This window comes from Mastomys coucha, unplaced genomic scaffold (genome assembly GCF_008632895.1).
Source record: "Mastomys coucha isolate ucsf_1 unplaced genomic scaffold, UCSF_Mcou_1 pScaffold23, whole genome shotgun sequence".
NCBI lineage: Eukaryota > Metazoa > Chordata > Mammalia > Rodentia > Muridae > Mastomys > Mastomys coucha.
This window is the reverse complement of record NW_022196906.1, coordinates 26,085,520-26,110,817: the sequence shown is the minus strand read 5'-3', so window position 1 is coordinate 26,110,817 and position 25,298 is coordinate 26,085,520. Positions and strand designations below refer to the sequence as shown.

General features: G+C 44.0%; 1 protein-coding gene and 1 pseudogene across 2 annotated transcripts in view; one reads left to right on the top strand and one right to left on the bottom strand.

The window, feature by feature from the left end:
- The window catches only part of Arhgap32 (Rho GTPase activating protein 32), a 234,202-nt gene extending 214,342 nt beyond the window's left edge, over window positions 1-19,860 (bottom strand). Inside the window, exon 1 of the mRNA XM_031343500.1 lies at window positions 19,445-19,860. The gene's annotated coding sequence lies outside the window, so the exon portion shown is untranslated. The remainder of the gene's footprint in view (window positions 1-19,444) is intronic.
- LOC116072178 lies at window positions 9,177-10,036 on the top strand (annotated as a pseudogene). The gene has a single exon (XR_004111340.1). The product of XR_004111340.1 is annotated as a protein TEX261 pseudogene (transcript).
- Window positions 19,861-25,298: the final 5,438 nt, after the last annotated feature.

The following is a 25,298-nucleotide window of genomic DNA, read 5'->3' as shown; positions in this document are numbered from 1 at the left end:
TCCCACAAGGGGGATAGGAGGGACATTTTACACTGTACACATCTTCCCACAAGGGGATAGGAGGGACAATTTACACTATACACATCTTCCCACAAGGGGATAGGAGGGACATTTTACACTGTACACATCTTCCCACAAGGGGTATAGGAGGGACATTTTACACTGTACACATCTTCCCACAAGGGGGTAGGAGGGACATTTTACACTGTACACATCTTCCCACAAACACTGTGCTAAGTAGTTCATGGGCACCTGTCAGATTAAACCAAGTAACACCTAAGAGGGGCTTGAAAGGGCTCCTATTCTGTCAATAATAATTAATGTTACCAATAAAAGATTCTCATTTAATAAAATGGAATATTTAATCATGGTGGGTATCTTTTAAAGGATTCTCTCAGAAACTAGAGAGCTTACTAAAGGGAGTATGAACTTAGATAATCATGGTGGCTCTTGACTGCTTAAACTGACACAATGAAACTAAAATTTAAGGACGTAGATGTGGGTATCTGTGTAAGGGGATACAATACCAAGCCTGCAGAAGCCACTGAAAACAACTGGGATGCTCTGGCAATGCCTTCAACTCAGAAACAGCAGAAAAGAGAAAACTCTTATTAAAATATATTGAACGAGGTAGCTGGAGAGATAGTTCAGCAGTTAAGAACACCAGCAGCTCTTTGAAGACCTAGATTAGATTCTCAGCACCCATATGGTAGCTCTCAACTCTTAACTCCAGTCCTAAGGGATCCAATGCCCTCATCCGGCCTCTGCAGGAACCAGGCATACTTGTGGTATACAGAAACATGTACAGGCAAAATAATTTTTAAAAAATTTAATGTTGAGCCACTGCAACCTACAAAGTACCTCCTTAAGAGCTGTTGGTTAGAGAAGCCCCCTAGGAACCCCAAAATACTATAAACTGTTGCCTCTACTCTTGGTTATTCACTAAAGCCAGATGGTAAAAGCCTATTGTGAACACACATCGGAGTTCCAACATACAGAGAATTCCAGCTGGAACTAATCTGTATACAGGACAACCATGTGCTAGCTAGCTCTAATGTGCTAGAAGCTGGTTCGCTGGACTCTGAAGTAAAAAAAGTCATCGATGCTATTCCCAGGTGTGGACACTGTATGCCACAATACCAGCCCAACAGGCAAAATAATACCCACTGGTATTAGTGGCATGATTGTTATAGGGATAGTCAATCAATTTCTAATTGGGTTTAAACCTGCTCCACAGGAGAAACGGTGCCTGTTCATGTAAACCTGGTCAAACACTAGGGAGGTTGTAAGACCTAAAGGAAACCTGCTACTGTAGTTTTGTTAATGGGCACGTGGACAACTATCTTCTAAACACTTATGTTCATACCTATGGATTCCTGTTGTTCTCAATTTTGGTCAGAGAAGCATCCTGAGTGCTCAGTCCTAAAGCCATAATATGACCATCCCCTCCCCAGCTCGCCAAGGCCCAGAAAACATTGCAGAAGAGGAACAAAGGGTGAGAAGGAGTGCTATGAAATGTTGTTCTCTGTTCGGGGCATGGCTACTGTATGCATGACCTCACAGCAGCTATGGTTACTTTGTGACTGCAAGATATAGCCCATCCCCATTCCAACATGTGTATGGAAGGGACACATGAGGCCCCATGCCTAGCTAAGGAGCTGCTGGCAGTTAATACCTGCCTGGGATGGGAGTCAGGGGAGTCTTGTTCTATCAGCAGCATACCCACTGGTAAGTTGCCTGTCGCAGTTAATAGCCCCTGACCCATGTTCATGCAAGCAACTTAAACTCAGTTGGTCGTATAAAAAAATGAAGACATTAATGTATATGGAAGACTTGTTGAAAAGAAGGGGTCCAGAGGGACTGGGAGAGAGATGAAAATAATGATAAGTGTGATCAAAATATAATGTGGGGTGTGTGTGTGTGTGTGTGTGTGTGTGTGTGTGAAATTGTTGAATTACTGATCCAGGCAGTGGTGGTGCACACCTTAAATCCCAGCACTTGGGAGGCAGAAGTAGGCGGATTTCTGAGTTCAAGGCCAGCCTGGTCTACAGGGTGAGTTCCAGGACAGCCAGGGCTATAGAGAGAAACCCTGTCTCGAAAAACCAAAACAAAAACAAAAACAATAAACATAAAAGTCTGGGGCTGGTGAGATGGCTCAGCGAGTAAGAGCACCGACTGCTCTTCCGAAGGTCCTGAGTTCAAATCCCAACAACCACATGGTGGGTCACAACCATCAGTAATGAGATCTGACGCCCTCTTCTGGTGCATCTGAAGTCAACTACAGTGTACTTATTTATAATAATAAATAAATAAATAAACATAAAAGGCTTAACATTCCCCCACTTACAAAGCCTTTAACATTAAATCTCTAATTCTTTTGCTAAAAGTGTAGTTCAATGGTAGAGTACTTTCCTAGCATACAAGAAAGATGCTGGGTTTGATCCCTAGCACCACGAGAAGGTTTAAGCTCCTAACAGTCTACCATCTATCACCCTGATCCAGAAATGGGAGATGAGCAAAGGCAGAGATGTGCTGACTATTCAAATTTCTGAGCAGAGTTTCTGCACTTTGGCACTACTGACATTTCTTTCCAGATAAGGAGGAAAGTCTTTCAGATAAGGAGGGAAGTTCCTTCTGTTCATGAGCATATTAGAGAATTAATTACTCAAAATGGAAAAAGAAATCTGGAAAAGATTCCTTCCCAGGCCAAACTCAGTACTTATAAATCACATGGTTCACAAAGTAATGCTGAGGCAAACCAACACTTCAAGTCGCTGGCCCCAGACCTGTACTTTGAATCTACCCTCTCTAGCAGAGCAGAGCAGAGTACACAACCGTGTCTCTGAATGAAACCAGCACCAAGATCGTTTTTAAGGTCTGAATAAAAGGACACTGTAAGGATTAATAGAAACATGCACTCAATAAAAAAAAGTAAAAAACTCATATTTAGGCGTCAGCACTTTATAACTAGCTTATGAAACCTTAATGTTCTTTAATCTTTCATAAATACTTTAGAATGATCATGTAGTGGTTTGAATAGATTTGGTCCCCAAAGACGCAGATGTTTGACTGTGCTTGGCCCAAGGAGTGACACTATTAGGAAGTGTAGCCTTGTTAGAGGAAGTATGTCACTGTGAAGGTAGACTTTGAGACCCTCCTCCTAGCTGCCTGGAGACAATCTTCTCTTAGTGGCCTTCAGATCAAGATGTAGACCTCTCAGCTCTTTCTTCAGCACTGTGGCTGCCTGGATGCTGCCATGCTCCTGCCTTGATGATAATGGATTGAACATCTGACCTGTAAGCCAGCCCCAATTAAATGTTGCCCTTACGAGAGTTGCCTTGGTCATGATGTCTGTTCAAAACAGTAAAACCCTAACTAAGACAGACTATTTCAGACAAATATTACTGTAATAACCAAATATAATAAACATAGCTAACATATAGAATCAAGTTTGAAGATGCTAGATCAACTGTCAAATCTCATAAAATTATATATTTTAAAACAAAATCTCATTTATTATATATTAAATATGCTTTATATTCAGGTCAAAAAATAAAGAGACTATATCATGAAAATTAGGGCCCAGCAGTGGTTCTGCATACCTTTACTCCCAGCACTTGGAAAGCAAAGGAAGGTGGATCTCTAAGTTTGAGGCCAGCCTGGTCTACAGAAGGGGTGTTCTGGGACAGCCAGAGAAAATCTGACTCAAAATAAGAAAAAAAAATTAGGATAGCAATGTTCTGATTTAAAAAAAAAAAAAAAAAAAAAAAAAAAAGAGGAGGAAAAGAAGGGGGAGGAAGAAAAACCTGTTAGAAGTAATTTGGGGACAATGAAAAAAAAAAAAGAAAAGGGGGTAGGGAACCCAATTTGGGTTAGTAGAGAGAATATTCCAAAAAAAGAGTGAAGGAATGGAGTTCTAGTTTCGGCTGGCCTACTTGAGTGAGAATTCATTGCTAGACAAGTCATTTAACCTGGATTTATTTCCTCATTAATAAGGAGAAGGGAAAAAAAAACCCTACTCTGACAGCTCTAACATAGTCAGATGTCACCAAAAAAAGGATTCGTTTAAGATGCCTTTAAGGTTGTACATAAAATACCTAGTACTATGAGACTTGTACAGTCACCTGTCAGCCTAAAGCGAGGTTTCCCAGCTTTTCTCACCCTATGATCCATAAGAGAAAATGACAGTACTGGCGCAGACACCCTAGGGTAAATAGGTCACGCCACTGGAGTCCAAATATGATCAACCTAGTTCTTTCTATTCTGTCCCTGACAGTCCCCTCTGAGGACTGGGGAAGGTTGTAGTCCCCTCTGAGGACTGGGCAGTATTTCTAGTCCATCTGTGTACATGCAGCACACTGCTTGGCTCACCAGTTAGAACACTCTTAAGTAAAGCACCAGGTCCAACTCGGGGCACTTCCCAGTAAATAACCGCAGCAAACAAGACTAATCCACAGTCTGACAAAGACAGATCAGCACCACCCTGGGACTAATCAATAACGACTCCATCCTGGGCCACGCTTTAGAAAGCCCTAAACCAACCTGGAAGTAGGGAAGCACACCTTTAATCCCAGCACTCAGGAGGCAGACAGGCAGGTCTCTGAGTTGGAGGCCAGCCTTGTCTACAGACAGAACTCCTGGACAGCCAGAGGTACACAGAGAAACCCTCTCTGGAAAAAGCAACAACAAGATGGATCAGTCCTTCCTATGGCTATGAGGCCAGCAGTTCTTAAGATCTATAGGATGTGTCCATATCTAATCTACATGCCTTCCCCTTAACTAGGACCCCAGAACTCCACACCTGCTTCCAGCATCTGCCCAGACCTGTTCCCAGAGTTGGTTCTCTAAAGGGTACCAGTACGTAGAGCCCTAGGCCAAGGACTGACGAAAGTGCTGCTCCCTCCATGAATTTAGGCTGTAGTTTGCTCACACTGTATTCATGTCCCTGGCACAGGAGGCTAGAGGAGAGAGAGGATCACATCAGAGGCTAGTCCCCCTACTTCACCATGATCTCAAGGATTCTAAACTCTCTATCTCTGATCCAAGTCATTGTAAGGCAAGTAATGGGACTCCTTTTTCCATTAGCTTGATTTATAACTTCAGATTTTGGACATTCACCAAGAGAACTTCCCCAAAATGTTAGGTATCGACCTAAAAGCAAGAAAAAAAGGTTTTTTTTCTTTTGTTTTGTTTATTGGTTTGTTTTTGTTTGTTTGTTGTTGGTTTTTTTTTTTGAGACAGGGTTTCTCTGTGTAGCCCTGGCTGTCCTGTAACTCACTCTGTAGACCAGGCTGGCCTTGAACTCAGAAATCCACCTGCCTCTCTGCCTCCTAAGTGCTGGGATTAAAGGCATGTGCCACCACCGCCCCACTAGAAGCAAGTTTTAAAATGCTGGTATATGAAGAATAACTTAAGGAAAAATACACTTAATGTAGAAAGGGGAAGGGCTACTAAGAAGAGAGAAGCAACAACCATCCTCCACAGGACAGCTAAAAAGCTTTCCAGTGAAAACTAAACAGACCTGTGTAACTTTAGAAAAGCAGGGAGCTGTGTTCTAGTGTAACTGAATAAAAGTTTGTTCAGTTTTCTTAAGCAAAGTTTTTAACTTTTTTAAAAGACTGGGGAAGTGAGTGATGGGGAGATGGCTCACTAATTAGGAACACGTGTTGCTGTTCCGGAAGACCCAGCTTTGACTCCCAGCACCCAAATGGTGGCTCACACCCATTCTTAACTCCAGCTGCAGGGAATCTCATGCCCTCTTCTGATCTGAGTACAGCAGACACACATGGAGATAAAACACACACAGAAATAAAAATAAATGAATTCTTTTTTACAAATAAAAATAAAATGATTTGGTCTGGTAGGCTGGAGAAATGGCCCTGTAGGTAAAGTACCTGCTATGTAGACACAAAAAACTGAGTTTGAAACTTCAAAGCCCACTAAAAAAGCTAGGCATGACAGTGTGTGCCTATTATTCCAATACCAGGAACCATAAGCAGGTAAATTCTAGGGGCTCACTGGCCAGCCACTCTATGTGAGCTCCAAGTTCAGTAAGAAACCCTGTCTCAACAAATATGGTGGGGAGTGGCAGAAAAGATACACACACACACACACACACACACAAATTGAAGAGGAAACCCAAACCCTGGCATAATGGCTCATACCTGCACTTGATAAGACAAGAGGATCACAAGATTAACCTAGGCTATGTCAAGAGATCCAGGCTAGCCTGGGCTACAGAGAAAAGGTCTGTTTTGAATTCTAACCTCTCCCAACAGAAAATGAACACTTGTTCTTTGAGAAACTTATAGAGAATATGACTACAAACTAAATCCATAATCAAATAAAAATAAAATGAAAAGGTTTTGGAGAAAAAATGGAAGTCCAGGAGATTGTGGTGGTGGGTACACAGGTAACCACAATGGCCTCTCTGGTGGAAAAGAAGACAGACATGTGCAGATCTAGGGAGAAAAGGGGCAGAAAGAACATTTTCTCTTTAGTCTGTGCACTGAACCTAGGGCCCTGTGGTCCTATCCCTTGAAAACAGTACATTTTAACCAAAGGGACAGCAAACACCCATACCTAAGAAAGTATATGTGTTTTCTCATCCACTGCATGCCTATTAAAACAGTGAAAAATCAGTTAGAGTGACACCACCAAATGATGACACCAAAGTACAATAGGGACCTTCATTCACTGCTAGTAGAAATGGAAGATAGCATGTCCACTTACAAAGGCAATTAGACTGTGTCTTGTGAAACTAAACATACTCTTACCAGGCGATCCTAACAACTGTGATCTGTGGTGCTGCTCCAAAAAGATTTGAAAATAGATCTACATAAAACCTGCTCATGGGTGTTTATAGCAGCTTTATTCACAATTACCAAAACTTGGAAACAACCAAACTATCCTTTAGCAAAGGAATGCATAAATGAATTGTGATGCATTCAAACAACAGAGTATTATTCATTGCTAAAAAGAAATGAGCTATCAAGGCACAAAAATACGTGTAAGAACCTTAAATGCATTACTAAGTAAAAGAACCTAGTAAAAGAGGGTGTGTTGGAGCTCGGGAGAGGGTCCAACAGTTAGGAGCACAAATGACTACTACACAAGTGGAAGGAACTAAGTTTGCATCCCAGAACCCATATTTTTCATAAATAAGTAACTGTTGGGCATGGCTACACACAAGCCTATAACCTCAGCACTGTGGGAGGCACTGGGCATTGTTGAAGCTTCTTGGCTGCCAGCTTAGCTCCAGATTCAATGAGACTCTGCCTCAAGGGAATAAGGTGAAGAATAACAGAACAGGACACCCAAAACTCTCCTCTGGCATGTACACATGTGCACAGGTACACAGCCCATGCACACATACATGAGCATAAAACAGATGTACCACATGAGTACACACTCACACACAAAGAGAAAAGGGGTACGGCTACACAACACATGATTCTAACTATAAGACATTCTGAAAAAAAGGCAAAACTATGAAAACAGTAAAAAGACATGCAGCTATTAAGGAGAACTACATATGCAGAGAAACATGCACACAAAGAAAACTTTTACAGCAGTGACACTGTTCTGTATGGTACAATGGTAAATACATCTTTCATTACCATTTGTACACCAAGAATAAACCCTCTTGGATAATGTGTTGGTATAGGTTCATCAACTGTAATAAATAGACCACACTGGAGCTGTTAGTTAATGGAGCTGTGAGATGGAGAAGTAGGGAAATTTCTACAAGACATTTCTGACCGTGTACTCCATTTTATTATGAACCTAAAAATCTGTCTACATTGTTCAGTGGTAGAGTGCTTGCCTACCATGTATAATCCATGCATCCTACCCCCAACTTCACTAAATAGACTGATTGACAAACTAAATAGTCTTTTAAAAAAGAAGGGGAAAATCATTATGACTACAATGTAATGACCGAGACAAGCAAGGAAGAAAACTGGGGATCAGACGATGTGCACCAGACATGATGGACTACACACGGTTATTGTTGAAATGGTTCTGTCTTCTGTAGGATGCTTAGCAGATCCAGACCTCAGCCCACTAGGTGCCAGAAGCAATTCCAATCAGTCCCTAAACACTATTTAATGTGCCTTCTAGGCAAAACCTTCCCTGATAGAGAACCACTTACAAAGGTCAAGCTAAAGGTTTTGCTTCTGTGTTTATGGTTTACCTTCTGTACTAAGTGTACTAGAGTCATTTAATAGGAGAATGTTAAGACGTGACAAACATTTATTACTTCGGCCCCTGTGATAAGGAATGTAAGGAAAAGGACAGAGTCTGGAGCAGGGGCAGAGAAATTTTTGGCAGGTTTCCAAGAGATAAAGTAGCTTGGCTAACAGTTAATTGTCAACAGTGACAGAAAATTAAGATGGAGTTTGAAACCAGGCTGAGTGAGGGTTAAGCTTGGCAAGCCTTAAGTTCCATACTAAGAAAAAGTCAAGGGTGACTCCAGGGGTTTTGGTCTTCACAGTGGATGATGTGGCACATGGATGATGGTGCCACTTTAAAAGACAGAGAAGACATGAAAGGGGAGAAAGAAGGAAAGGAAAGGAACCCACAATTTTGTTTTGTGCATGTTTCTTCAGAGGTATCTACCAAAAACCCAGAAAGAGTTTGACTAAAATGAGCTTAACATTCAAGAGGTGTGGTACACTGAATGAAAATGGCCCCCTTAGGCTCATAGGGAGTGGCATATAAGAGGGTGTGGCATTGTTGGAGTTGGTATGGCCTTGGAGAATTGTGTCTCTGAGGGTGGGCTTTGAGGTTTCAGATGCTCTAGCCACACCCATGTCTCTTCCTGCGGTCTGTTGATCCAGATGTAGAACTCTATGCTCCTTCTCTAGTACCAAGTCTGACTATACACCCTAAGCTTCCCATCATGACAGTAATGAACTAAACCTCTGAACCTGTACATCATCCCCAATTTATGTTTTCCTTTCCTTTCCATGACCACCTGCCGTGGTCATGATGTCTCTTTACAGTAAGAGAAACCCTAAGACAAGGAAGGAAGTCCAGAAATGGGATTCAAAACCATAAACCATAAACCATAAAAATGGGTGAGTCACCTGAGAGCCAGGAACATTCCAAATTTTCAAGCAGGAATAAGATAACAGAAAATGGTATAGAAAATTAAAATGTGGAGGCCGGGCCCGGGCCCGGCAGCCCAGGGGGCGCCATGTGGTTCATGTACATGCTGAGCTGGCTGTCACTGTTCATCCAGGTGGCATTCATCACTCTGGCCGTCGCAGCTGGGCTGTACTACCTTGCAGAGCTGATAGAAGAGTACATGGTGGTCACCAGCAGAATCATCAAATACATGATCTGGTGCTGATCGGCCTCTACGTCTTTGAGCGCTTCCCCACCAGCATGATTGGCGTGGGCCTTTTCACCAACCTCGTCTACTCTGGCCTTCTCCAGACCTTTCCCTTCATCATGCTGACGTCGCCTAGCTTCATCCTGTCATGCGGGCTAGTGGTGGTGAACCATTACCTGGCATTTCAGTTTTCTGTGGAAGAATATTATCCTTTCTCTGAGGTCCTGGCCTACTTCACATTCTGCCTGTGGATAATCCCATTTGCTTTCTTCGTGTCACTTTTGGCTAGGGAGAATGTCCTGCCCTCCACCATGCTTCCAGGCGATGACGTGGTCTCCAAATACTTCACCAAAGGCAACCGAGGCAAGTGCTTAGGCATCCTGGTTGTCTTCTCCTTCATCAAAGAGGCCATCCTACCCAGTCGGCAGAAGATATATTGACCCTTTGGGGAGGGCAGGTGGGGGGCAAGACCAATAGAGCCAGGCCCCTGGGACTCTGGGAGCCTGGAGGGTGTCTTCTGCCAGCCCAGGTTTCCCTCCCCTCTGTTCTGAAGCTCCATCCCCACCCTCCTCAGGAGGCCTGAATGCTGCCAGGGGCACCAGAGAGGGTAGCAGAGCCTGCTGTGCCAGGAGGCTATGTCTCCAGCCCTCCCCTCCCTAGAGCTGGGTCTGGTCAGATGGGGCAAGCAGGAAAGCGAGTATGGGGAACTGACAGCAAGTTCTCAGGCAGGTGACCATAGGGAGAAGCTGAGGGTCAGCACTTGCAGGAAAAGTGCATTTCGCTGTGGAAATGTGGGTCTTGTCCAATGCTGATCCCCTTTTTGAATAAAGATTCTAGGTGGCACTGTTTGCCTTAACACCCCATGAGGTTATCTTCTTCTCTGCCTGCTGACCTTCTGCCTAGACTGGGCTAGCCTGCTCTAGGGACTCCTCTTCTGGCTCTTGCCCTTCTGAAGGGATTCTCATGGCCCTAAGTGGGAAGGGTACAGAGAAGAGCATGGGTGGGCAGAGGCCGTTTTTCCGAGGCTTCTCCTCCTTTCCATGTCTCCTTCCCCAGACTCTGATAGTCCAGAGTGGAGGAGGGGGTAGAAGGTTTATGGCTGGGTTAGAGATGCAGACCGTCTACAATATCCTATTTATGTCTTCCTTTGAGGAAAAAGGAGAGATTTCTTGGTAAATTCTATCTCAGGCTCAACGAAAAAATAAATATTGGCTTCTAGGCAAAAAAAAAAAAAAAAAAAGGAAAGAAAATTAAAATGTGGCAAGATATAGGGGACTGCAAAGGCCTGGGGATGTAAGCCCTGTGGTAGAGTTCTTGCCTTTTGTGTGTGTGGTCTGGCTTCTATCCCCAGAACTGAAATAAAAAAATGAATAAAAATACTTTTGTTTTGTTCAGTTGAAATATAATCTTCTTTTGTAACCCTGGTTGGCCTGGAAATCACTAGACCAAGCAGGGCTCAAATTTGTTACAAGCATGTCTGTGTTTTCTGAATGCTAGGACTATAGATGTGGGCCACCACATCTGGAAAAAAGAAAAAAAAATTCTTTCCAGGTTAGCTATGAACTGACTATGTAGCTGAAGTTGGCCTTGAACTCTTGATCCTCCTGCCTCTGCTTACCAAGTGCTGGAATTGTATAGATGTACTACTAAACCTGGTGCATTTATATATGTACACATGTGAGATATATATCTCATATGTACCAGCCTTCTATCTATGAAGCCAATGATTACCTCTAACTCCAGATCCTCCCTCATGAATGCTAGGATCAGAGATAAGTGTCACTACACAGAATTTATTTGGCACTAAGAATCTAACCCAGAGCTTTTTGTATACTGGGCAAGCACTTTACCAAATGAGCTACATCCCTAGACTAAAATTTCAAAGACATTATAAGCAGAATGGTGGAATGAGAGCACCAAATGGATCAAGCTAAAGAGAACCAAGTAGGAAAGCAGAAACAACTGTAAACAACTCTTCAAAAGTTTCTGCTGCAAAGAGAACAAAGCAACTGGGCAGCAAAAGGAAGGCTAGGGTAAAAGTAAAGGTGGTCTGAAGCAGGTGATTTATTCAGTTCTGGGAACAATGACTGGAAAGACAAATATTATCCCTCTCTCACTATCCACCTTGAGAAAATGAGTAATCCCGAGCAAGGACATGGCCCCACTGAAAAATGATCAGGACCTATTCACCCACAACCCTCAAAAGCAAAGCTCTCAACTACAAGGATGAGTAGTACGTCCTAACACCGTGTGAACATGCTACATTCTCATCCACAAAATAAAAGAAGAGGAAATGGAAAGCAATTAGCTTCCTCTCTAAGGCCATGACCTAGATCTCTCACACACCACTCCTGTGCACATCCATTTATCAGAACTGAGTCACATGTCCATGCCTCGCTATCAGAAGGAGGCTAGGAAATGCAGTGAGCTGGGCAGACACATATCAAGATAAAACCTGAGGGAGGCTGAAGGAATAGCATCCAGAAAACAATTAGTTACAGACTTGCCAGTAACATAACCTTGTGTGCCTAAGACATACAGAGCTGCAGATGAGAGCAGAGAGGAAGGAGGAGATCTGTAGATTAAACTCTGTCAGGAACAGGGTCACTTTGGTCTCTCGTCACTTCTCACATACCTACCTTCTCAGAAGAAAGGCTGCCGCTTTAGTGTTCTTCTAGTAAATTAAAGGTTAGAGCACTTGTATAAGCACGAAGTCCTGAGTTCAAATCCCCAACAGCCATGGACACATGTCAACTTTACGGAACAAAGATGGGCAGAGCCTGCAAATTGGCTGGCTAGTCACCCTAGTCAAAATGACAATCTTCAGGGCTAGTCGAAGAACATGTCTCAAAGAAGTAAGGCAGAGTATAATAGAGGGAAATACCCAACGTCCCCCACTGGCCCCTGCATGCTGACATGTGGCCACATATACCATACACAAGAGAAACTAAGTAAACAAAATTTTTAAAAATCTGTAACTTCTGCCTTCCATCATATGGGCTGGACTGAGCAGTTCTCACTTAGGTACTGACAGACCCTTTGAGAGCTGCTACTTCTCAGCCAAGGAGAAAGTAACCAAAGTTCACAATTTGAGGGAGTTATACAGCTCATGCTGCACATTTCAATAAGGCAGGCCACAAAACAGCCTCATCCCATTGTCGTCTTATTTTGTTTTAAACACTCTTAACTACGACAGCTCCCTAGGACAGACTGCAAGACTCCTTCTTCTTTACCCATTTTCCATTGCAGGTTCCTCACACAACATCTGCAGATGTATTTGATGATGACTACTGGTAAGTAAGATTTGGTTTCCCTCGTTCTGGGGTGAAGACCACAACTGATCATAAAGGACCACAGATACAGCAAGATGACTGAATCCTGTCACATTCCCTTCGGGGAGGTCAACAGAGAATGTGCAAGTGCAAAACAAAGGTTTCCGCTTGATTTAAAAAAAAAAAAACACACACACACATAGAATCAAAAAATGTTAATACACAGGAACCAGGAGCATAGCTCGATCCTTGGCATCACACACACACACGCACACAGAGAGAGAGAGAAAGAAAGAGAGAGAGAAAGAGAGAGAGAGAGAGAAAGAGACACAGAGAGAGACAGAGAGACAGAAAGACAGAGGGGGGACAAACAGACAGATTGGGGATGGAGAGAAGAGGAGCAGAGGGAGAAGAAAAGAATTGTGGATCAAAAAAGGACCTCAGAGACCTCCAATCTGACCTCTCATTTTGTATCTGAGGACAGTGAATCTGAGAGAGACAAACCATGGACTCAAGATCACAAATCACTGCTTTCAGAAGAGTCCAATAAACACCTAGGTTCTAAAGCTTCAGGCTCAAAACTGCTCTCCCTGTAAAAGTAGCTTCTTTTGGGGGAGGGAGGGTCAGTGTTTAATACTCTGGGTGATTACTGAATTTATGTAACATATTCTTTAAAACCAGGGAAAATGTCCATCAGAAGAGTACTTTGACCGTTTGCAATGAAAAGAGCAGGGTGCAGTCAGATGACCTGCCCAGGATAAAGGCTTAGCTACAAAACATAAAGATCTTACTGTTTCAGACAAATGAATGGAATATGTACTTCAAAGCTCCTCCCAGCCTGTGCTTACAGACAGCCTGAATCTAGTCTAACATTTTCTAATGGTGGAATGCACCTTTGTTTTCAGTGTATACCACCTCTAAAGAGCCAAGATTAATGGGCTATAACATTTAAACAAAGTTAACAGGTTGGAGGGATGCCCTAGCTGTTAAGAGTTCACACTGCTCCTCAAGAGAACCCAAGTTAACAGACCCCAGTACCCCCACCAAGTGGATTATAACCACCTATATCTCCAGCTACAGAGGAAGCAATGTCCTCTTCTGACCTCTGGGGCATCCACAAATGTGGCATACACATATATCTAAATAAAAATGAAAAATAAAGAAAGGAAGAAAACCTGGCCAAAGGCTAGTCAAAAGCCAAAAAATTGACTTATTTCTGAAAATACAATTTTTCTATGTGAGGAATGTCTTCTGTGTGAGAAATTAAACCAAACACTCTATTTCTCACTTTAGTTTGCCTATCCTACAGTGAGTACCTTTAAATACCAAGGAAGAGCCCTCATCCAGGCATACTGTGAAACTGTAACTATTTTATCAGAGCCTACTACTTTAGTCCCTTAGGGAATATTTCTGTTCAACCTTCATCTGCCAGGTTAAGAAATCTCTGGGTTTTTACCTGAAGAGAGAATGTCACCTCATATATAGGCCTTTCCATTTTTCAAGTGCTATAACTGCTCCCTGCCAGTTTTGCAAATGCAGAGTACTGCCCCACTATGGAAAACCATCCCACCTCCAACCCGCTGTTCTACTGAGGGTAGTATGGGAACTTATCACCTCCCCTACCTCCCCTGGTTCCTCTCACTTCAATTAAGGATCGCACAAGGCCAGGCAACCACATAATTTGCAGGACTGCAAGAGCCACAGTGACCCCAATTCTATTTTGTTTAATTCTGTCAGAACAATGGTCTTTTTTTGTTTGCTCATTCTTCCATTGGGATTAAACCAAAACAAATCAGCATTTGGGATGCACATCCTATTTCTAAACTGTAAAATAAGCCAAATATTTAAGAAAACAGTTTAATATCAAAGTCTCTAAACAATAAAATAATAATATTTTTTATTATTTTAACTCCAATGAGAATGTTACAAAAATGTTGCTGCAAATCCTAACAAGTAGATTACAGAGTCCACACAGGAACAGTTATCGTCCCTGGCCTAATTAAAACAGGTCTTTCTCACACATCTTTCTTTAAAAAAAAAAAAGCCAGTACTAAAATAGAAGTGGTATTTAAGCTCACCTTGCAAGCCTGAGCATATTGCTAGGAAATAATCAGGAAAAACAGACACATTTTTCCCCTTTACTCTTAATTGTCTGATATATATTTATGTTTAATAAATATGTATTCAAAGATATAGGACATATTTTTTCAATTATTCACTGTTAGCTCCTAACTAAACTGACAGTTTCAGTACAAGAGAAAACTCTATAAAATTCCATGTAGCATTAATATTCAAGAAGAAAAAAAACGCCGGGCGGTGGTGGTGCATGCCTTTAATCCCAGCACTTGGGAGGCAGAGGCGGGAGGATTTCTGAGTTCAAGGCCAGCCTGGTCTACAGAGTGAGTTCCAGGACAGCCAGGGCTATACAGAGAAACCCTGTCTTGAAAAAAATAATAATAATAATAGTAATAAAGCCTATTACAGCATTCTAGACTAGAATTTACAGCTATCATGTTCACTTACTTAGTAGTTACTGTTTCCTCAATACTGTGTCAAGATTTGACAAGCACCATTCATTTAATCCCCAGGACAACTTCCTAAGGTAGACAGATAGTAACTATACCATTTCCTAGTTACAATGGAGGCACCCAAATTTGCCCATAAGTAGGACCAAATGATTTAAATATCACAATGAACATTTAGACACAGGTATAGCTGGCTCCAAAATAAAATTTAGTGCTTATCCACAAGTCATAACTTCATGAGGCTGTGACAGAAAACAACACCTGAGCTAATTACAGCAAAAAAACTGTCAAGTCCTAAATCAGGGGTTGACAAACTTTCTCTGCAAAGGATTAGATGATAAAGATTTTAGGGTTTGCTGGACTCACTGCCTCCAGAAATAATCAGTTCTACTGATGAATGCCAAGTCAGCCATCAACAGCAAATAAAATAAATGAAGGTGACCATATCTCAGTAAAGCGTTCTTTTAGTACTGAGGATCAACAGTAGGGTCTTACACAAGCTAAGTCAGGGCTCTATAATTGAACTACTAAGTGAGAGCCCCAGCTCCCAATAATTTTTTAAATTTTCCACAACAGAGCCACCCTTGGTCAGCAAGTCCCCCTCTCTTAGCTCATGAGTCATTCAGGCCTGTAGCCTGCATTGTACCAATCGCAACCTAAATGATACAGACATGCTGGAGAGATGACTCAGTCAATAAAGTACTTTCCATGCAAGCATGAGGACCCAAGTTCAGATCTCCAGAATACACATTTGGAAGAAAAAAAAAATCCCTGGGACTCATTGACTTGTCAGTCTAGTCAATAGGAAGCCCCAGGACAATTAGAGACCCTGTCTCAAGAAATATGATGGACAGCTCCTATGGAATGATACCTAAGGCTGACCTCTGCCCACCAAACACACATACACACCCACATGAACATATACATACACAAATGGAAACAAACACAAACTTTGTTTCTTAAGAGTGCGAGGGATCAAACCCTCAGCCTTCAACTTCAAGACAAACATACTGTCTTACACATGTAACCTATAAAATATCTTTATGACTTACATACTCTTACTTGTAAAATTCCTAAATACTTCGAATACTTTAAAGAAATCCAAAGTCTCAACCCTGTCTTGAAGAAAAAAACAACAAACAAACAAATAAACAAACCAAAAAAAGTCTCAACTCACTTAACCTTTCTGAGAATAACCAAAAATTCTCCAAGAACAAGCTAGTTTTTTGCATAAGACTCTCCTCAAAAATATGTGCCAGAAGTGCTTAGAACTAGAAGAAATCTAACACTTCCTGCTCATTATCTATATTTTGTAAATCACTTTTAACATATTTGCCAAGGGCTAGGGATGGAACCCAAAGATAGAGCATTTATTTGCCTAGGACGCATGGATCCCTGGGTTCAATTCCTTGTACAACAAGAAAAGCCAGATTAATAAAACGCTGTGCCAAGCCTACTTACCAGGTGAGAACAGACTGTATTTAACACTGTTTGTATTTATTAACAGTGCTTCCTTCCTCATAACAGCTTTTACAAAGCATTGCCACATGCTTTCTATCCCCTGACCCTTCCCAACTACATAAAGACAGTACAAGCTTTTCCACACACATTTTAAAAAGAAAAGATTCTGAAATGACAATTGTGTTCCAGGAAGGTATGATGCTATGATGCTGGTCAGTTTTGTTTTGCTAACTTGACATAAAATAATGGCAGGAGGGACTGCCTCTATCAAAGTGCCTATAAGCACGTCTGGGAGGCAATTTTCCTAAGTAATGACTCAGAAACAATGCCACCCCCACGCATGCAGTTCTGGGTTGGTTATAAGAAAGAGGTTGAACAAGCCATGGAGAACAAGCTAGTAAGCACATTCCTCCCACTATCTTCTTCAATCCCAGCTTCCATGTTCCTGCCCTGGAATAGGGACCTTCCTCTCCAAGTTTGTTTTGATTCATGTTTTTTCACAGCAACAGAAAAATAACTAGAACAGTAATTAAGTAACAAAACTATAGCCATGGCCTATCTTGAGTCCACTTGCCTCTTGACTGCTTCCATGGATACCAGATTGAATGTTCATTGGTTAAACCCTTAAAATTCTCATGGATGCTCGTCTTAGCCTTTAAAGATGCTATGTTTAGTAGTTTTCTTCTGCTAGTGTCTTATGAAGAAAACATCTGCTAGTCCCTGACATTTATTAAATTCATCTATAGGCAACAGTGAGTCTATATATACCATGCAGATAATATGCCCAGTCAGTTTAGAAAGAGAATATTCTGATGGAAAAATCATCCAATGGAGATGTCATTCAGCTGGTACAGTGCTGGCATAGCATGCACAAAGCACCATATAAATAGGGTCTAGTGATATAAAATTTAATCGGGAAGTGGAATCAGAATTTGATGGTTGTCAACCATCATATTAACTTTGAGGTCAAGCTAGAATCCCAAGACCTTGTCCTAAAAAAAGGATGAAAAAAGTCACCCAATGAGGAAAAGACTACAATAAAAACATCTTCAGTATAAAAGCAAAAGAAACAATGAATTAGAAAGAAGTAGAAACGAATTCATTGCCATTAAAGTCTCAGCCCAACTGTGGCTAAGCTTCTGGTGATTGAAAAATAATGTGGGGTTGGGAAAAGGGAATAAAAGGAACATAACTACCACTGGAATTCAACCCGACATCAAAGGCTCTGATGACAGCTGAGCCTGCCTCACTGGTTCTTAGCCTCTCCCTCGGAAACAAAACTGTTATATAACTGACCAAGGTTCTGCAACTAACACTTCCTCTCTGTCCCACATACGTCTTCTGTGCCCCCACTGTGTCATTCTGCCCCCATCTCCATGGGCAGGATCATAAGCAATCTGGGCTGCCACCATAGCTCCAGCTGGACAAGCCTCTGTCCAAAGTGCTGCTTTATACCAGAGACTGCTACACTGAGCACGGTAAGAACGGATTAACTGGCTTAAGCTTAGTTCCAACCTCACTTCTGGTCCTGAGAAGCAGCTCCACCATATCTATCTTTAGGATCAATCAGACTCCAGACATCCCTGCTAATGGAAATCACATCATCATCCCACATCTTCACAAACAACCCCATGAAGAACAAGAATATTCACCAGGAGGGGTGAACTCTTGAAGATGTGCTGTGGCAACTGCTGCTTCTAATGCCTTCCCACTCAAGGCCAAGGAACAGATGTGGATTCTGACTTAGACGTCAACTCATTCAATAATGAAAAAAATGCATTCACCAACCACAAACATCATTACTCAAAAATATTCCCACAAACCCAGTCACTGAATCAAACTAGCAGTTTGTGGACTCCAAGAGCCAGTTACTACAGGCACCGTTTGCCTTTTCTTCTTCCAATAGAAACACACAAATAATGACAGTGTTTACAAAAGCAACCAATGTATCAGAAAAGTTCTGCCCATTCAGACGCACTTAAAAGGTCTCAATCTGTGCCAAATAAAACTCTGAAAGAATGGAAAATAAAAGGGATGCTGACAACAGTGCCACGGCCCAGCTATCCATGTAGCATCATGCAGTGCCTCGAGCAGTTTACAGCTTGACTGTAATTCTGCATACGATCAAGATTATAATTATCCCAATTCTATTTCCTAAAGGAAAATAGAGACCATCCCAAGCATCTTGAGATGGGCCTCCTTCTCCTCCCACCACCTTCTCTAAGCCTCAGCTGCAGGTGAGGATCTAAAGGGTCCAGACTAAAGCTAAAAAATCAGGTCTGATTTGCTCCCTACGCCAGGCACGAAACCTTTAACATAAATATTTACTCGAGTCAACAAAATGGGAAACGCAGTGCGCGGGAGGGTGACGGGGGAAGCCAAGGGGGAAAGAGAGGCACTAAGTCATCACTAACGTCCAACTGTATGTAGCAGCAACTTCAACCAATTAGGATAAGAGGGGGAAACTCCACTGGAGTCCCAGGGAACGGGGACCGCTGTCTCCGCTGTCTCCACGCGCGCCGGGGTTCCTCCGGGAGCAGCCGGGTCCCCGTGGAGGGGCGCAGTTGCCGGCCTCGGCCTCGGGCGGGAAGCGCCGCAGCAGGCCCGGAGGCCGTCGGAACGCCCGGTTCGCCGAGGGATGCAAGCGAGAGGTGGCGGGCACGCAGCTCCGTCGCCCAGGGAGGCGGGAGAGACCGGAGATGCCCCCAAGAGCATCCGATCGCAACGTGCACGTCCTGAAGCACCGGTGCCGGCCAAGCTAGGAGGCCCCGCAGCCCTGCCCGCCGCGCGGCCCACGTCAGCGGCGCCCCCGGCCAGCCTGCCCGCCCGCCCGCCCGCCCGCGCCTTACCGAGCCCCGCGGCCCCGCCGCGCCGCCGCGGCGTCGCTTCGCGCCGCTCTCCGCTCCGTGTCTGCCCTCCGCGGGCTGGGCCCGCCGTCCTCGTCCGCCGCCTCCGCGCCTAGCGCCGGGCCGCCCAGGGCCGCCGCGGGGGCTCGGCCCGGCGCCCCCCGCGCCAGCGCCTCATCCCGCCTCGCCGCCCCGTCAGGCGCGGGGGCGCCGGCTGCGAGCCGCGGCCTTGGGTGGGCACCTCAGGCGCGCGGCGCGCTCCCCTCCCGCGGCCGCCACGACCCCCGGGCCGCTGCCGCGCGCCGCAGAATCCCCTCGCCCGCACGCCTCCGGTCGCCCCAGCCCAACTGGTCCGCGCCCGCTCGGCCTCCGCCTCCAGCGCTCCGCCTCCTCTGCACCCGCGACGCCCGCAGCGGGAGAAGAGGCGCGCCACCGCGGCCGCGGGCACGAGCACGCGCGAGGAGGGCGCAAGGAGCGCGCGCGCGGCCGCCTCGCGCGCACCGAGGCCTCGCCTGCTGTTGTCCCGGGAAAGCATGGGCACGGCGGGGGGCGCGGCTGGGGGCCGCTGGGAGAGGAAGAGGGGAGCCGAGTGGCCGTCCTGGTGCTTGTATTTTGACTGTCACACACACACACACACACACACACACACACATACGGCCTCTGCGTCCTGCTGGGGGGCAAAGATTCCAGAGTCGCTGCAGGAAAAGGCATCGTCCGAGACTACGGCAGAGGCTTCTCTCCTCCCCCTGCTGACCCCAGAATCCTGTCCCTGCACCCGAGAGGGGAGGGTCGTTGCCGCGAGGCAGGAGATCCTCCTCCAGTGCTCTCTGCCTGCTTGGAGGCTAGAATACATATACTCGCGCCGCTTATATTTTGGAAATGAGGTGTAGGGTGCCTGAAAGTTCCCTCAGTTAGCTTCATCTAGAGTTCTGGATCAGCAGCAAATTGAAAGTGGTGTAGCTGAGGAGAAGGGCAAGAAAGGGTGAAAGAGTAGGGAAGCTGAAGGCGCATGGTGAGACGACAGATCCGGAGGCTACGAAGGAACTCCCTAGGAACCCCCTGACTGGATGCCATTGCCCTTGATTCTTCCCATAGTTCTTTTGTTCCTCCAAAGGCTTCCACCTGCAACGACCATCAGAATGACAGAAGGCAGGAGAGATAGCTGAATAGTCTAACTTCCCTCTACCGCAGCTACCATCACCCTTCTTCCCCCTTTTTAATCTATATACCTTTTAGTCCTTCTGACTCTTTACATATCTAAATATTGGGGGCAAGGGGAGCAGTTAACCTAAGTAACTTGCTTTTATGTTCAAGCCTATTAATGAAAAATACTGCATCATCTAATGTCACTGCAGTGATTGGGTCCACTCAGCATTTAGTCATTTCAGTGGGAGTCATTGAACGTAAAACATGGCCTTGACTGCAATTAGATGAATTTCAAGGGCACACACGAACCAGGATTTCACCACATCCTGGAGAGAAATTAGAGAGTGTACAGTAATGAACATGTACAGTAATTCCGTTTTTCCTGACACTGTCAGTAGAACCAATGTTCCTTTAGGGTAAATATCCTACATGCTGTCTAGCACAGAACCAGGAAAGCAATGGAATGAGAATGGCAGAAACGCAGACTAGAATGGGAAACATCAAGAAGCCATGTTTGGTAGTTGCACCTCAGCCCCCTACTGGAAGAGGCACAAGCACTTGGGTCTTAAGGGTCTTCACGAAGAGAAGGTAAACCAGGAACTCTGAAAACCTTCTGAAATTGAAAATTTCTTCTCTTTACCAAGTCCAAACTGCACCTTTTGGTCACAGTGAGCAATGTCTACCGGAGGCACAAGAATGAATCCAGTAACTTGTGTTGGTCTGGGGATTTAGTGAGCATGAAATGTGACTGACTATCCGGTGATACCATGGCAGTCAAGAGAGGGAGGAGAACTGGGTCACCACAGGAGGCCAGTTCTGCCCAAAGGCATGGTATAGTGGCTGCTCTCTTCTCAGAATCTCCGGAATCTATCTGTATTCCATTCTGAAAGCCTTCACATCCTAAAATTTTATATAAAACCCTGAAATACTGAGTGGTTGATGGTTAGATGAATCCAGCATTGAGTGATATATAAAGGAGTTAGGGTTTATAATATAGATAGATGACACAGAGAGAGGGGGGGGCTATAATCCTCCTAAATGTTTTGACAACTATATTTTTATTTGTATTTTATCTAGTTCAAAGAAACAATTTACTCCAAGTGTTTTCCAAACCCCTGAGAGGTCTAGGCAAGTTCAAGGCTTCTGATCTTCCTTCATCTGTTGTGAGCCACACTCCCTCCCCCTGGAAGGAATCATCCAAATGACCTCTGTGCTTTATCATTGCTAAGCCTGCATGTTAACTGGAGGCTTGATCACTGGGCAATTCTATTCCCATCTGACCTTGGTGTTCTAGATCCTTATAATCAAGTGCTCCTGTCTTCATGATATCCTTGGTGACTATAAATCACAAAAATTGCAACATTCCTTAAAAATAAGAATTTAAAAAAAGGAAAAAGTCTATCCAACTCTAAGACAAAGCTAAACGATAGGAGTTGCTTTCTCTGTGTGACTTGCTTCAATATTTACAGGGAAAAAGGAATGTATCTCCACCCCCAAGCTGTTGGATGCCTCAGGCTGGCCTCCTCTCTCAGCCTTGGCACAGTCATCTTCCAGGAGGTGGCATCTGGGCTCCCTCCCTGCCTCTCAGATCTGTTGCATTGCAGTCCTCTCAGGGCTGAGAAGCAGAGTCACAATGCAGACAAGAAAAGCCAGCCAAATAGCAACCTCGCAGATGACTGTAACACTTACCTAACCTTGAGTTGTAGAGAGAGCCAGGGATTGAGCAAGGGAGAGAAAGGAGCTTATTTGAATCCCAAAACTGAGTACTCAACAGCTGGCTTGAGACAAGCAAGTTGTTAAAGAGTGGGCCAGGCTTAATAGAGAATTTTCCCAAACTCACAATTGACATTGCCTTGTGTATTTATTTTTCTGACCAAGAGACCAGCTCCATATTACATTCCCATTCTAAAAGGAGGAGAGCAAAAAAGGAAATTTGGTCGTTGTTGTTAAACATTTGTTATCAGCTGGGCAGTGGTGGCCCATGCCTTTATAATCACAGCCCTTGAGAGGCAGAGGCCAACAGATCTCTGAGTTCAAAGCCAATCCCGTCTATAGATGGAGTTCCAGGACAGCCAGGGACACACAAAGAACACCCATCTTGAAAAAATTAAACAAAAAGATTTGCTAACTGAAGCATTTCTCCTAGCCATTGGGAGACATTTTAAGGACTTATAGAGCCCTCTTCACTGGGGTTTGATAAACTTTTCATATTCTCACCCATCACTTTCCTCCCACAAAGCATTTAGCTTTCTTTTTTAAACCATAACACCAGCTGCACCTGTCTGCTTGTTTGCTTTTGAATCATTCAAGTCCTTTGTCATCCCTCTGTCCTCTAGTAGTCTAAATGTTGACTTCAGAGCTCTGACCTTGGGCTCTTCCTATTCTTTTTCTACACTCCCATCCTGGGCAGTCTCCAGCTTCAGGCTTTAAATAGAACTCCATGCATTGACTCTGACCTCTCCCAGAGCTCCAGACTCATATCCAGCTGACTCCCAGACATCTATCCTTGGATATTTTAACATTGATGTATCTGAAACAGAACATTTTTTTAAAGACAGAGTCTCTCTATGTAACTCATTATGCAAACTCATTATGTAGCTCAAGTTAACCTGGAACTCAGGATCCTTCTGCTCCTTGAGTCAGGTTTATAGGTATGTACCACCATGGTCAGCTTGTCAGCCTCTCTCTCTCTCTCTCTCTCTCTCTCTCTCTCTCTCTCTCTCGTGTGTGTGTGTGTGTGTGTGTGTGTGTGTGTGTGTGTGTGTGTGTGCCGAGGAACCAAACCTAAGATCTTACATATTTTTCTCTTTTTTTGTTTTTTCGAGACAGGGTTTCTCTGTATAGCTCTGGCTATCCTGGAACTCACTCTGTAGACCAGGCTGGGCTCGAACTCAGAAATCAGTCTACCTCTGCCTCCCAAGTGCTGGGATTAAAAGCATGTGCCACCACTGCCCTGTGATCTTACATATCTTACACATGATACTAGACAAACATTTACTATTACCAAGCTACATTTCAGGTCCTAAAAGAAAACTATTATCTATATTCAAAACAAAACCAAAAATTGCTTTCTCCAAGGCCTTTGCATCCTGTCCCCAAAGTAACCCTTTTTGTTAACTAACCACCGTGGTAATGTCAGCAAATTCTTCAGGTTCCACTTTCCAATCCGAAGCTAATCCCTTCCCTCTTAGCCATTCACATCCAGGTAGACTCTCAAGATCATTCTCCTGGTAAGCTTACACTTTCTTCCCCAAGATCTAGTTTCAATACAGCCAGCACAGAATGCCTTTGTTTGTTTGTTCGTTTGTTTGTTTGTTTCCAGATACGGTTTCTTTGTGTAACCTTGGCTATCCTGGTACTAGCTCTGTAGACCAGGCTAGCCTCAAATTTACAGAGATTCCTCCTGCTGGGATTAAAGGCATGCAACACCCACCACCACGAGACTGAGAAAGCTTTTCAAATGGTTAATTTTCCTTGCTTGGAGGGTTCCAGGGCTCCCTGCTTCTTACAACACTACTGGTGAAATCTGAAGCTCGCCCTCCAGGCCTTCCCGATCCCTAAGCCCCGCCCACCTCTCCAGTATTTACCTCTCATTCACTTGGCACCAAACCTCACTTCAGCCTCCCACTATTCCTCAAGGCAGCTTCGTTTTCCTTGCTTTTAAAGTTTCTATCTACTCTGGCCTCCTGTCCTTCCTTTCTTTTCACAAAGCGCTCATCACTGTGCTGTTGTTGTGTGAAACTGATACTTACTTTTTATCTCTTTCATTAAAATGTAAGGAGTCCAAGGGCAGCGGCTTTGTTTGTGTACTACTGTGTCCTTATTGATAAATGGTACTAACAGGAAACGCGGGAAAAAAAACCTAACTAGCTTCTTATCTATTGTTACTTGTTACTATGTAGGATTGCAAACGGGAACAACTTCAAATTACAAAATTAAATATCTTGCAAAGCAAAGCAAAGTATCCTGAGAGTCGAAAAAAGAAAAAAGAAAAAAAAAGACAGTTTAGTAAAGAAAGGAGGTGGGGTGTCTTTTTTTTTTTTTTTTTTTTACGAGACAGGGTTTCTCAGTATAGCCCTGGCTGTCCTGGAGCTCACTCTGTAGACCAGGCTGGCCTCGAACTCAGAAATCCGCCTGCCTCTGCCTCCCAAGTGCTGGGATTAAAGGCGTGTGCCACCACTGCCCGGCTTCCACCTTACTTTTTGAGACAGGGTCTCCTGCTCAACTTGAACCTTACTGTGTGCCTGGACTGGATTGACAGCAAGCTCCTGGGATCTGCCTGTCTCCAACACTAAGTTTATAGACACACGAAGTCATGCTTGGCTTTTGTTGGTTTTGTTTCATGTGTATGTGTGTACGGTGCTTGCACATGTGTATGCATATTAGCATGTATATGTGTGCTCATGTGTGCACGTGTGTGGAGCTTCAAGGTTAATGTTAGCAATCTTCCTCTGTCACACTTTCATCTTGTTCTGTGAGGTGAAGCAAATGAAAAGCGCACCCCTATGGGGAGTGTCTCTCACTGGCTAGCTTGCCTCCTAGATCCCCTGCCATTTCAGGAGGACCTGCCATTTATATGGGCCCAGGGGGCCTGAAGTTCCTTTGCTTCTACTGCCAGCACTTTCACTGCTGAGCCATCTCCCCAGCCCGTGCCTAGCTTTTTAACTTTTTAACGTAGGTGCTGGGGATTTGGAATAAGGTCTTCTTTCTT